Here is a 14,360-nt window from a genome sequence, read left to right on the forward strand (position 1 = left end):
ACGGCAGACATGCTAACCACTGCTCCACGTTGCCAACACATGTATGTTTCTGTTAAATAATGTTATGTTTGCATGGGCTCGTGGACGCTGCAAACTATGCTATATAAATGTAACTTATAACGATAATTGTCTTCTGGTGACTATAACAGCTACGTAGCTCAGTGATAGTGTGTTGGCTTACAAACTGTATGGTCCTCGGTTCGATTCTCTGTCCAGGCGAAAGGTAAAATTTAAAAAAATTATAAAATTGAATAATTTCTTCAACATTATTTGTATTACAGAAAAAGGTGCCAAGAACTAAAAAATTTCGTGGAAGTGAAAATTATGCTAGGGAATGAGCACAATCTTCTTTGGGGAAAATTCTTCCAAGCATATAATATTTTTGGGCTCAAAATGCTTCCTAACATATAATATTTTCTCATATAACAAACATATTAATGTTTCGGCAGTATCCAATAATATATGTGCTTCCTGCAAAATATGTTTGGAACATATGTTAGAGAGGCGATTTTTTTTGAGGGTGTAGTAAATTCTTATACCCAGCGAAGAAAACAGTATTAGTAAAATTCCATGCCATGCCATTTTAGTTAATGAACTATTCCTAACAGGTTTCAGTTTAGGATTTTTTTAGTGAAATTTTATTATTTCACACAAAAATTTAACTTAATGGACATAAAATGGCTAAATTAAATTGATGAACATTTTTATACCCTGCGCCACGCTGTGGAACAGGGTATTATAAATTAGTGCATATGTTTGCAACACCCAGAAGGAGACGAGATAGACACATGGTGTCTTTGGCAAAAATGCTCAGGGTGGGCTCCTGAGTCGATATAGCCATGTCCGTATGTCCGTGAACACATTTTTGTAATCAAAGTCTAGGTCGCAGTTTTAGTCAAATCGACTTCAAATTTGGTACAGGTATGTGTTTTGGCTCAGAATAGAACCCTATTGATTTTGGAAGAAATCGGTTCAGATTTAGATATAGCTCCCATATATATATTTCGCCCGATATGGACTTATATGGCCCCAGAAGCCTGAGTTTTACCCTAATTTGCTTAAAATTTTGCACAAGAAGAACAATTAGCACTATAGTTAAGTGTGCCAAATTTTATTGAAATCGGTTCAGATTTAGATATAGCTCCCATATATATCTTTCGCCCGATATGGACTTATACAGTCCCAGAAGCCATAGTTTTACCTCAATTTGGTTGAAATTTTGCACAGGGAGTAGAATTAGCATTGTAGCTATGCGTGCCAAATTTGGTTGAAATCGGTTCAGATTTAGATATATCTCCCATATATAGCGTTCGCCCGATTTACACTCATATGACCACAGAGGCCAATTTTTAACTCCGATTTAGTTGAAATTTTGCACAGGGAGTAGAATTAGCATTGTAGCTATGCGTGCCAAATTTGGTTGAAATCGGTTCAGATGTAGATATAGCTCCCATATATATGCTTTTCTGATTTCGACAAAAATGGTCAAAATACCAACATTTTCCTTGTTAAATCGCCACTGCTTAGTTGAAAAGTTCTAAAAATGACTCTAATTTTCCTAAACTTTTAATACATATATATCGAGCGATAAATCATAAATAAACTTGTGCGAAGTTTTGCTTCAGATTTAAATGTGTCCCATAGTTTTTTACTAACATTTTGTTCCACCCTAATGCATTAGCCGACTTAAATTTTGAGTCTATAGATTTTGTAGAAGTCTATCAAATTCTGTCCAGATCGAGAGATATTAAAATGTATGTATTTGGGACAAACGTTTTATGTATAGCACCCAACACAATTGACGGATGTGGTATGGTATGGTATTTAGATCTACAAAGTGGTGCAGGGTATAATATAGTCGGTCCCGCCCGACTTTAGACTTTCCTTACTTGTTTCCTTTAGTTCCGAAGTCACTTTTTTCTGTGTGCACGGTACTTTCCCAAGACCACTGAATTTGGAGTCATTTGTGACCACGGGATTTTTAGGATACGTCGATAAATCCACATTCCAAAATCTACCAATTTATTTTTTCTGCAGCCCATACATCTAAGGGGTATAGTAAGACCGACGAAACATAAGTTTTCGTGAATCTAATTTTCATTTCCATGTTACTTAAATTTATAAATTTATATTTATGAAATTATTATTATCAGCATTTGTATGTCATTAATTTGGAAAATAAATTATTTCCTGTTTGGCAAACTGAAGTCAAAGACTATTTCAAAAATCTAAAAGGATTTCGTTTCGAAAAAAATAGTTTGCGTTTGTGTTACGCTAATTTTTCATTCCTTGTATTTTCGTCGAAATTATAGTGTCATTTCAAAATAATTGTTAATTCATAATATTATGAGGGGTCCTGTATCCAGGGTCCTTTTCATATTAGCCTGATATCGAAAAGTCGATGCATAATTTTAATTCAAAATTAACTATTATTCGAGATTTATGCAATAAATTTGGAGAATGTTGTTTATTTTATTCGAATCGAAATCGCCAAAATTCATTTTTCTTGGCGACCATTAAATACCCAAAATAAAGAATTAATGCCAAATTTAATATAAATTCCCGGTGGGGTATCGACTAAATGCATATCATAAAAAAAGCGTGTTCACTTTTATCCCCTACTGTTGATGTTTCGCTTGTTTTTGTCGTATTAGAATTGATATGATTATCGAGTGATGATTAAATCGTTGAATGTTTTATAAATCATGCGTCGATGCCCGCAGAGAGGATAGTCATTGAGAAATTTGAAATTTACATGTGTCACAACATTCACATTTTATGAATATGGCCAACCATGTCACATGAATTTATTAGTTTCTTTGCCTTCTTCTCCTTGTGTCCATCCCTCGCTCCTCGTAATGTACAAAAAATTTGAATTTAAAAATACATATATCTGTATGCCTTAATTTGTATTTGTAAATTGGGCTAATTATGACAATCGCTTATAGTGAAATATATGAATGATATATAGTCGGCAATGATGTTTAGATTCAATTCCATTACAAGAGAGCTGAAAATTTCTATTTGAAATTTTAATGGAATATTTCATAAGACATTTTGTAGCAGTAACAAAACGAAAAGAAGCATAAGATTAAGGAATTATTAGTTTTATGAAAATATGATGCACAATGGGTGTTAGAGATGATTCTACTTACGAGGGGATAATTATTGTATGATAAAATTTTCTATAGTAATAAAATTTTGACAAATTTTTCTATAGAAAAAAAAATTGACAAAGTTTTCTGTAGATATAACACTTTGACAACATTTTCTATAGAAATAAAATTTTGAGAAAAATTTCTATAGAAATAAAATTTAGACTAAATTTTTTATAGAAATAAAATTTAGACTAAATTTTTTATAGAAATAAAATTTTGATAAAATTTTCACCAACGTTCGACATATGCATAGAGCTATATAGTCTTCAAAAACAAAAGTAAAATGGATGGTTCGAAATATTTCAAATAAATTTTTATGGTGGTGGACATTAAAGTGGATCGATTCCCATCTAGTCTAACATTCTAGGAAACATAAAATAATCTCCATAATTGGAAGTTGCGTTTCATTTACAGTCATACACACATACATTGATCGAATGAATAACACAATAGAATCTGATTTACATAAAAACTTTTTTAGTTACAACAAGTAAGGAAAGTCTAAAGTCGGGCGGTGCCGACTATATTATACCCTGCACCACTTTGTAAATCTAAATTTTCGATACCATATCACATCCGTCAAATGTGTTGTGTGCTAAATATATATAAAGGTTTGTCCCAACTACATACATTTAAATGTCACTCGATTTGGACAGAATTTGATAGACTTTTACAAAATCTATAGACTCAAAATTTTAGTTGGCTAATGCACTAGGGTGGAACACAATTTTAGTAAAAAAAAATATGGGAAACATTTAAATCTGAAGCAATTTTAAGGAAACTTCGCAAACGTTTATTTATGATTTATCGCTCGATACATATGTATTAGAAGTTTAGGAAAATTAGAGTTATTTTTACAACTTTTCGACAAAGCAGTGGCGATTTAACAAGGAAAATGTTGGTATTTTGACTATTTTTGTCGAAATCAGAAAAACATATATATGGGAGCTATATCTAAATCGGAACCGATGTCAACCAAAATTTGCACTAATTCTACTCCCTGTGCAAAATGTCAACTAAATCGGAGTAAAAGATCGGCCGCTGTGGTCATATGAGTGTAAATCAGGCGAAAGCTATATATGGGAGCTATATCTAAATCTGAACCGATTTCAACCAAATTTGACACGCATAGCTACAATACTAATTCTACTCCCTGTGCAAAATTTCAACCAAATTGGGGTAAAACTCTGGCTTCTGGGACCGTATTAGTCCATATCGGGCGAAAGATATATATGGGAGCTATATCTAAATCTGAACCGATTTCAATAAAATTTGGCACGCTTGACTATAGTACTAATTGTTTTTCTTGTGCAAAATTTTAAGCAAATTAGGGTAAAACTCTGGCTTCTGGGCCCATATAAGCCCATATCGGGTGAAATATATATATATGGAAGCTATATCTAAATCTGAACCGATTTCTTCCAAAATCAATAGGGATCTATTCTGGGCCAAAACACATACTTGTGCCAAATTTCAAGTCTATTGGACTAAAACTGCGACCTAGACTTTGATTACAAAAATGTGTTCACGGACAGACGGACATCGCTATATCGACTCAAGAGCCCACCCTGAGCATTTTTGCCAAAGACACCATGTGTCTATCTCGTCTCCTTCTGAGTGTTGCAAACATATGCACTAACTTATAATACCCTGTTCCACAGTGTGGAGCAGGGTACAAAAATCTATTACTATAAAATTTTGGCAAAATTTTCTATAGAAATAAAATTTTGACAAAATTTTCTATAGAAAAAAATATTTCTATAGTAATAAAATTTTGAATAAATTTTTTATAGAAATAAAATTTTAACAAAACTTTTTATAGAAATAACATTTCGACAAAATTTTCTATAACAAAAAAAAAAACAACCTTTAAAAAATTTTCTGTCAATATTCCACATATGTATATGGCCTTAAAATAAAATTTAAAAAAATATAATTTCGATTGTTCGAAATATTTCAAATATATTGATATGGGCATTAAAATGGATCAATCCAGCCCATCTGCTAGTCTAACATTCTAGGAAACATAAAAAGATAGCCGTAATTGGAAGTTGATTTTCATTTAAAATCATGCTGTACATTGATCGAATGTATAACGCAATGGAAACTAATTTGCGTAAAAACTTGCTTAGTTACAAAAAATGTGAAGTGAAAAATTTGGTTTAGCCGGAGTCGGAGTCGAGCGAAATTTTTACGACTCCGACTCCAGCAAAATCTTCAGACTCCGACTCCGGCTCTACAGCCCTGGTAAAAATATTAAAGTAGCCGGAGTCGAGCAAAATTTTTACGACTCCGACTCCAGCAAAATCTTCAGACTCCGACTCCATAGCCCTGCTGAAGACTATTGAAATTTCCACTCACCAACATTTATAGATTGATATTTTAACGTTTTTAAAGACTTTGATACTGCATGAACAAAAATTAAAAAAAAAAACGAATAATATAAAAATTTTCCCTAGAATCTAGTACGCATAATTCAAATTTAAAAGAGAATTGTTTTTTAAAAGTATCCCCAGTTCAATTTTCCCCTTCTTTGGCTCGGAAGCAATAATAAAATCATTAGTGTAACGGAGAAATTTTTGGAGCCGGGCATTATTTTTTCAGTGTAGGAGATAAATCACTGATGAATATCTTTTGGTCATCCTTCACAACCAAATAGTTAATATAAAGAACTCTATAATTTACAATAATTTAAAGAATTTGTTCATCTAAAGTATACCTGAAGAGAAGTGAGTGTGGGCGACGAAAAATAAGAATAAAAATTCCTGGAAACCGAGCGACCATATGTGTCTAAATTTAAACTTAAAGCGGTTGTTATCTGATTATTGCAAGTCCATCGATTTTCTTCCTTTCTTGTGCTGCATATTCTATTCCTAGTATTGAGAATATTTTACACTGCTTTTTTAATAGAAAAAATTATGTGGGATTCTTAAACGCTCCAAATAGTGAACTCCAAGAGTTACAATCCAACACGCTGGGATATTTACCATTTTGGTCATCTTGTCTATCACATTTCTGTTAGGTATGAAATTACAAAAGAATTTCGTGCAAATAACATCAACTCTTATCTAAATCACAATCGCCAGATTTTCTTATGCTTATCTATGCATCAAAGGAGAGATGGAAAATTAAATGTAATCTCCATGCCCCCTCTAGAAAAAGCATAGATCATGGCTCCTTTTTGAGCAGGCCTTCAAACATGCTTCATAGTCCCCCCCCCCCTTCATATCACGTAAAAGTTATAGCAAGTGATGGAATCAGGAAATATGGCATAGGGGCCACACAATCTCACTCATCTATAAAATATAAATGTAGACGTCGACGTTTGTTTTTGCTTTACGATACCCAACATAATCTCGCCTCCTTGATCCATTGTGCTTGACCAGTAAATATCTGTCCATCCATCCATTTGTTTGTCTGTCCATAGTGCCTAAGCAGCGTACTTCTGACGACCACCAAGGCGGCAAACACCATTCCAAATCATTCGTTGGCTAACTAAGACTAAAATCGCAATCACAACCAGTTTATGAAATAAACCAGAAAATGGTCACAGAACTCGGTGGGAAAAGGAGGCGAAAAGAAAAAGCGATTGCGACTGCCAAAAAAAGAAAAATCTCAAAACTAAAAACAGCCAAGAGTTGTTTTGAGTATTTCACGAATGCGGCCCACTAGAATTGGAAACATACAGGGAAACTATTGTAGCATAGTTGCTGCCTGCCAAGCCACCGAAAATAATTCAACAAAGTTACGAGGATGTTGCAGAAAATTACAGAATACTAGTGGGGAGTGTGGGGAGGAGCTAAATGTATTCCGAAACGAAATTTTAGACAAACGATTTGCGTTTTTGATTTGTTTTATGCTGTGAGCTAATTTTATTTGGTAGCAAATTTTGGAATTTATTCTTTCAGTTTTACATTTCGTCCGAACGGAGAATCGAACCAGGGACCATGAGTTTTGTAAGCAAACACAATTTCTACTGGGTCATGTAGCTCTTATTGCCAACAAAATACATTTATCGCATAATCTTCAATGCACAAGACACGCATGCAGTCAAGAAATTATTTTTATAGACCAGATTGGGAGGCACCGTGGTGCAATGGTTAGCATGCCCGCCTTGCATACACAAGGTCGTGGGTTCAATTCCTGCTTCGACCGAACACCAAAAAATTTTTCAGCGGTGGATTATCCCACCTCAGTAATGCTGGTGACATTTCTAAGGGTTTCAAAGCTTCTCTAAGCGGTTTCACTGCTATGTAGAACGCCGTTCGGACTCGGCTATAAAAAGGAGGTCCCTTGTCATTGAGCTTAAAATGGAATCGGGCAGCACTCAGTGATAAGAGAGAAGTTCACCAATATTGTATCACAATGGACTGAATAGTCTAAGTGAGCCTGATACATCGGGCTGCCACCTAATCTAGACCAGAGTGTGGGGCGCACACAAGCAGATTCAAAGAGAGTTCGTTTAAAGAAAACAAACAAGGTCGTGGGTTCGATTCCTGTTTCGACCGAACACCAAAAAGTTGTTCAGCGGTGGATTATCTCACCTCAGTAATGCTGGTGACATTTCTAAGGGTTTCAAAGCTTCTCTAAGCGGTTTCACTGCTATGTAGAACGCCGTTCGGACTCGGCTATAAAAAGGAGGTCCCGTGTCATTGAGCTTAAAATGGAATCGAATGTGGTATCACAATGGACTGAAAAGTCTAAGTGAGCCTGATACATCGGGCTGCCACCTAACCTAGAGCAGAGTGTGGGGTGCACACAAGCAGATTCAAAGAGAGTTCGTTTAAAGAAAACAAACAACTTTTTTGGTTAATATAATTTTACATTAAATACAAAAATTTTTAGCAAGATGTGGAAATAATGTGCGACATTGTAAAGTGCTATATTAGATGACATGGAAATGGATAGGCCACACACTTAGAAAAGGTCCTGAAGGCATAGTCAAATCCGCCCTTGATTGGAATCCTCAATGCTTCAGACGATCGACGTGGCGCAGAAATGTTGGTCTGGAAACAAGAAAAATTAAAAAGACATGGGAAGAAATTAAAACCAACAGTAGAAATAGAATATCATGGAATTTTCATGTAAATGTCCTATATTCCCAAGTGGAATGAATAAAGGGAAACAAGTATATACGGCCGTAAGTTCGGCCAGACCGAATCTTATGTACCCTCCACCATGGATTGCGTAGAAACTTCTACGAAAGACTGTCATCCACAATCGAATTACTTGGGTTGTGGTATCTCAAAACTTCTTAACATCGTTTTCTAAATTGTGAGTTAGTCCATACGTGGTATATATTAGACAATAAAGTTATGTATAGGTAAGTCTACAAATAATTACGAATCGATATGGACTTTTTGCACGATACGTAGAGAGCCAGAATTGAAATATGGGGGTCGCTTATATGGGGGCTATATACAATTATGAACTTAGGTTAGGTTAAAGTGGCAGCCCGATTAAGATTCAGGCTCACTTAGACTATTCAGTCCATTGTGATACCACATTAACTAAAGGTACCTATTACATATGGACACTTCTAGTTTTAACCGTTGAACCTTCTCGATTAGTTTCTTCTGTTTACCCAACCAGATTGTTCCAAAAACATTAGCAGCCTGCTTAAGTTAACGTTTTCCAGGTCCGCCAGTAATCTGAAGCTATATGCCCCTAAAATTTACTTACGCCTTACACAAAATGCAGGACACTCACACAAGAGGTGTTTTATTGATTCCTTTTCCTCCGCATCATGACAGCTCCTGCAATAGTCATTATACTTCGCACCAATAGTTTTTGCAAAATCGCCTATCAGACAGCGACCCGTTATCAGGAGTGATATCTGGCGTCTCGAGAACACTAGCATACACACAAAAAATTTTTTTTCTGATTCAATCACGAAATTAATTGATCCAATTAATTTTTTTATTGAAATGTCTTCAATCACGAAAATGATAGTATCCGCCAGTAATCTGAAGCTATATGCCCCTAAAATTTACTTACGCCTTACACAAAATGCAGGACACTCACACAAGAGGTGTTTTATTGATTCCTTTTCCTCCGCATCATGACAGCTCCTGCAATAGTCATTATACTTCGCACCAATAGTTTTTGCAAAATCGCCTATCAGACAGCGACCCGTTATCAGGAGTGATATCTGGCGTCTCGAGAACACTAGCATACACACAAAAAATTTTTTTCTGATTCAATCACGAAATTAATTGATCCAATTAATTTTTTTATTGAAATGTCTTCAATCACGAAAATGATAGTATCAATCACAGTTTTAATTGGGCATAGAAAAAATCTTGATTAAAAATTAATTGATTTCATTACCAAATTTCAATTAATTTTTTAATTGATTCAATTAAAAATTTAATTGATGTTGATTGCAAAACTCAATTAATTTATTAATTAAAAAAAGGTAACTATTTTCAATTACATTCTGAATTGGCTTAGAATTTTTATTTGGATTAACAATTGATTGTTTGAAAAAAAAAATTAATTAAAATTTTAAAAAAATGTTCATCGCTTTTTTAACTGACTTAGTCTTCCGAATTTGATTAAAAGTTAATTGTATCAATTAACTTTTTAATTAAAAATTTTAAAATTTTCAATCATTGACTTAATTAACTTAATGTTTCAATCTTGATTAAAAAGTTAATTGTACCAATTAATTTATTAATTGAAAAAAATTTCAACTTCAATTAACTTTTTAATTGGAAATATTTTGGTGATATTTTTTCTGTGTATTTAGTGTGCGGTTTAAGTTTAAATGGGGCCATATTTGCTTGGTGTCGTTACAACCCTTACAATTCTCCCATCGAACATTTGCCATCATGACAGCCTTCTCACGCAGTAAGAGCTTGCAGGTAGCCAGAGGCATACCAACAGATTCTAGTTCCCCTGGAATATGTAAGGTAGTTCCTTAATATGGACCAATTTTTGTGTGATTGGGGATCGATTTATCTGAGGGCTATATATAACTATAGACCGATATGGACCTAGTTAGGCATGGTTGTTAACGGCCATATACTAGCACAATGTACCAAATTTCAACCGACTCGGAGAAAATTTTCTCCTCCCAGAGGCTCCAAAACCAATTCTCGGGATCGGTTTATATGGGGGCTATATATGATTATGGACTGATATGGACCACTTTTGGCATGGTTGTTAAATATCATATCAAATACCACGTGCCAAATTTCAACTAGATCGGATGAATTTTGCTCTTCAAAGGGGCTCCGAAGGTCAAATCTGGGGATCGGTTTATATGGGGGCTATATATAATTATGGACCGATGTGGACCAATTTTTGCGTGATTGTTAGAGATCATATGCTGACACCATGTAGAGGCTCCGCAAGCCAAATCTGGGGATCGGTTTATATAGGGGCTATATATAATTATGGGCCGATGTGGACCAATTTTTGCATGGTTGTTAGATACCATATGCTGACACCATGTACCAAATTTCAGCCGGATCGGATGAAATGTGTCTCTCTTAGAGTCTCGGCAAGCCAAATCTTGGGATCGGTTTATATGGGGGCGATATATAATTATGGACCGATGTGGACCAATTTTTGCATGGCTGTTAGAGACCATATACTAACACCAATACCATCCGAACTACATCAATAACAACTACTGGTTGTTTATTTATTTGGGAATTTTTTAATGTTTGGTAGGTTGGTAGAATTCTTGATGTTTTGGTAGATTTTGCAAAATATTCCCAAATACTTCACAAATTTTCTATAGACATAAAATTTGACAAAATTTTTTATTGGAATAAAATTTTGACAAACTTTTCTATAGAAATAAAATTTTGCAAAATATTATTTTTTGCTTGGTAGTTTTTTGGTAAAATGTTCTCCCAATTTTTATCGATTATTTTTGGCTCTAATGGCCACAGTTTTCAAATGGGGCCTATTGTCGCATTCTGGAATTTAACAATGGTGGCAACTATACACACTTTTGTTGTTCTAAACTGCATTATATTGCACAAGATTTTGTTTTTGTTAAAGACGAAACAAAAATCCTTTAAAATTAAGAAATTTCCTCTTTCTTCGATATTTTAGACTTATTGGCTTATTAGCCTTTGTTTTCCCTTAATTAACATTCGACTTTTCAATGTTTAGTTAAAATTGGAGTAATCGATTTTGTTCGATAAGTCGTTTTTTGATATCAGTCGATATTAGGTTAAAAAAAATCAACTGTGAAGATTACACAAAAGTCGGCTTCACATTATTTGATTTTATTCCTACCAAATTATTCGAATGTAGCCAATTAATAAATTTCCTCCTTCTTCGATTTTTTAGACTTATCGACTTTTTAACACTTTCCCATTCGATATTTCGTTTCAATTGGATTAATCGATTTTGGCCACTATTAAAAGTCGATTTAAGTCAAAATAGAAAGTCGATTTGATGCAAGCAAATCTGCTTCGAATTTTTAACAAAACGTCGATTATTCGATTTTATTCCAGTTATGCCGGTGAGAAATCTCTACACATAGTCAAGGAATATGACACCCTTCTAGAGCAAAATGTCGATTTAAGTCAAAATAGAAAGTCGATTTGATGCAAGCAAATCTGCTTCGAATATTTAAGAAAAAGTCGATTATTCGATTTTACTCCAGTTATGCCGGTGAGATATCTCTACACATAATCAAGGAATATGACACCCTCCTAGAGCAAAATGACTCTTTTGGACGGTGGCAATGTAACATGTTTGCAGCAATCATATTTTTTCTCAGACATCGTGTATCTGATTTCGAGGAAACCAAATTTTTTTTGTGGTAAAAATATTCCATGTTCCCTATTGAAAAGTAACATTTTGTTCTAGGAGGCGATCATATGCCAAAACTTGAAAGAAATGGTCTCCTTCCCTACCTCGTTTGTAAATTTTTCCATACTTACTTGTCATGCAGTGCATACGACAGCAAACACGTTGGAGTGATGATGATGACGATGATGAATCCAGCCTGATATGCTTCTTTGTAAAAGTCAAAGCGAAAAGTAAAGCCAAGACACTTCACTCCACTCGAGACGAAACTCCATAGTCCAACAACAGCAGCGGGCGCAGTGGCAGCAGTCTTACTCCATTCCACACATGCTACACCATACTCACACTCCTAATCGAGACTCCAGAAAGCTACAAAGACGACGAGACAACCACCATCATCAGACCAGGCCATGCCACACATTGGCACTTTTTTGCGATTGATTTATGCGACAATCGGTTGTATCGGTAACATAACATCTCTCCGTTTGCCGTCCTAACATGAAAGCCACGAAATCGTCTTGGCCAGAAAAGAACTACAACGAGGTTGGTGTCTACATAAAATTGCATGCCTTTGCCTCCTTCTCTGGTTATGGACAGCTATGGACTCTCACCATTCGGGCTAAACTGCATATAATTGCATACGACACCACCATACAGAACAGTCGTCGTAAAGGCCATATTCCTGAGCCGCATTTTCCTTGACTCTGGCCAGGAGTTTGGAGTTTATCTGGAGGTATTATAATGTATTCATGGTTTGTCGTTTGAGTTTGGATTTGAGATATGACAGCATGATATTCCTTGAATTTCTTTCCTACCTTGGCTATGTTGGCAGTGGAGTAGCAGAACCTGCATTAGTAGTTGACCAGATTCTTACTTTGGCATTAAGGAGTCCACCGCTATCAGGCCACTCTGGCTCTTTTTAATGGCAGAATGTTTTATTTATGAAGCCTTGGTCGATACGATACGAGTTTGGAGAATGTCCAAATGTATGGGGATATCGCATCCAATGGTGTCTTGTTTTGTTAACGATCAATATTGGATCCGCTCCAGCCATTTGATCAATCATGGGCTCATGAGGAAAACGATCGCTTTCCGGCAGCATTGTGCAGATGAATGATTATTTTTGGTAGGAAAAATACGATAAAGTGATGGTATTCCACCCAAAATTCCTCAGGGAGGGGGAAATGTATTAGTGTCATATTTCTATTGATATTTTATTTCTTGGGGGGACAGGGATGGATGTTCCTTGAACTTCAGTGTAGTATCTCTAGTGGCTGAATAGAAAATCTAAAAAGTCTTCCGAATTGTATTTCAAAAGCAAATTGGGTTTGATATTGAGGAATCAATCCTACAATTTGTGTACTTTGAGGATCTATTGACACTAGTTTCAACATCTTGCAGGCTACATGTTAGCTATTGGTAAACAGCATTCTACATGAAACTCATCTCTTCTCCTATCTTGAAGAAGGGATTGCTTCATACTCTCATTTTGTTTCTAATTGCATTTATGTTTCCCCCCCGAAGCTGATGGAATTACTCCGTCGGATGAGTATGAAGAATCTGACCGAATTATGCCAGGGTTTGCACGAGATACTCAGGCTACATCAACTAGGATAAGTATTCCAGAAAAAAATGAGGTAGACAAGTTTGTTTCATCCTTAAAGCGTGGAAATTATTCCGATGTAAATGGTTTTCGTCCACTAAGCCTATACTCATACTTTCTTAAGGTTCGGAAGATGCTGATAGATATCTATGTTAGCTCTTGTATTGATTCTATGTTGCTCTCACAACTACAAAATTCTAACTCTTGAGACTGCATTGCATGAACTAGTCGACTTTATGGAAAGCTCACAATCTGTTGACGACAAAATTGCGGCTTTTGAAGGAATATACCGTTAATCCAAGGTCAATAAAGGGTGATACGGTCAAAATTTGGTCAATATAAACTTGACGTATTTCTTCAATTTTGCATTTAAAAAACCTTAACACCCCTCATTTTGAAGGTGTGTGTGTAGAATGTTGCTCCTATTTTGATTTTGGAATTCACTCTTCAGTTGTCAAAATGCCGTCCAAGCAAGAAGAGCAGCGTATCAAAATTTTGCTCGCGCATCGCGAAAATCCGAGCTACTCGCACGCAAAGCTGGCAAAATCGCTAAAAGTTGTCAAATCAACCGTTACAAATGTAATTAAAGTGTTTGGGGAACGTTTGTCGACAGCTAGGAAGTCTGGATCGGGGGGAAATCGAAAACCGGAAGCCGCTGAGACGACAAAGAGAGTTGCCGGTAGTTTCAAGCGAAACCCTAACCTCTCTCTCCGAGATGCCGCAAATAAGCTGGGTGTATCGTCTACAACCGTGCATCGAGCCACAAAACGAGCCGCACTATCGACTTACAAGAAGGTAGTGACTCTAAATCGCGATGATAAACA

This window comes from Haematobia irritans, chromosome 5 (assembly GCF_050003625.1).
Source record: "Haematobia irritans isolate KBUSLIRL chromosome 5, ASM5000362v1, whole genome shotgun sequence".
NCBI classification, from domain to species: domain Eukaryota; kingdom Metazoa; phylum Arthropoda; class Insecta; order Diptera; family Muscidae; genus Haematobia; species Haematobia irritans.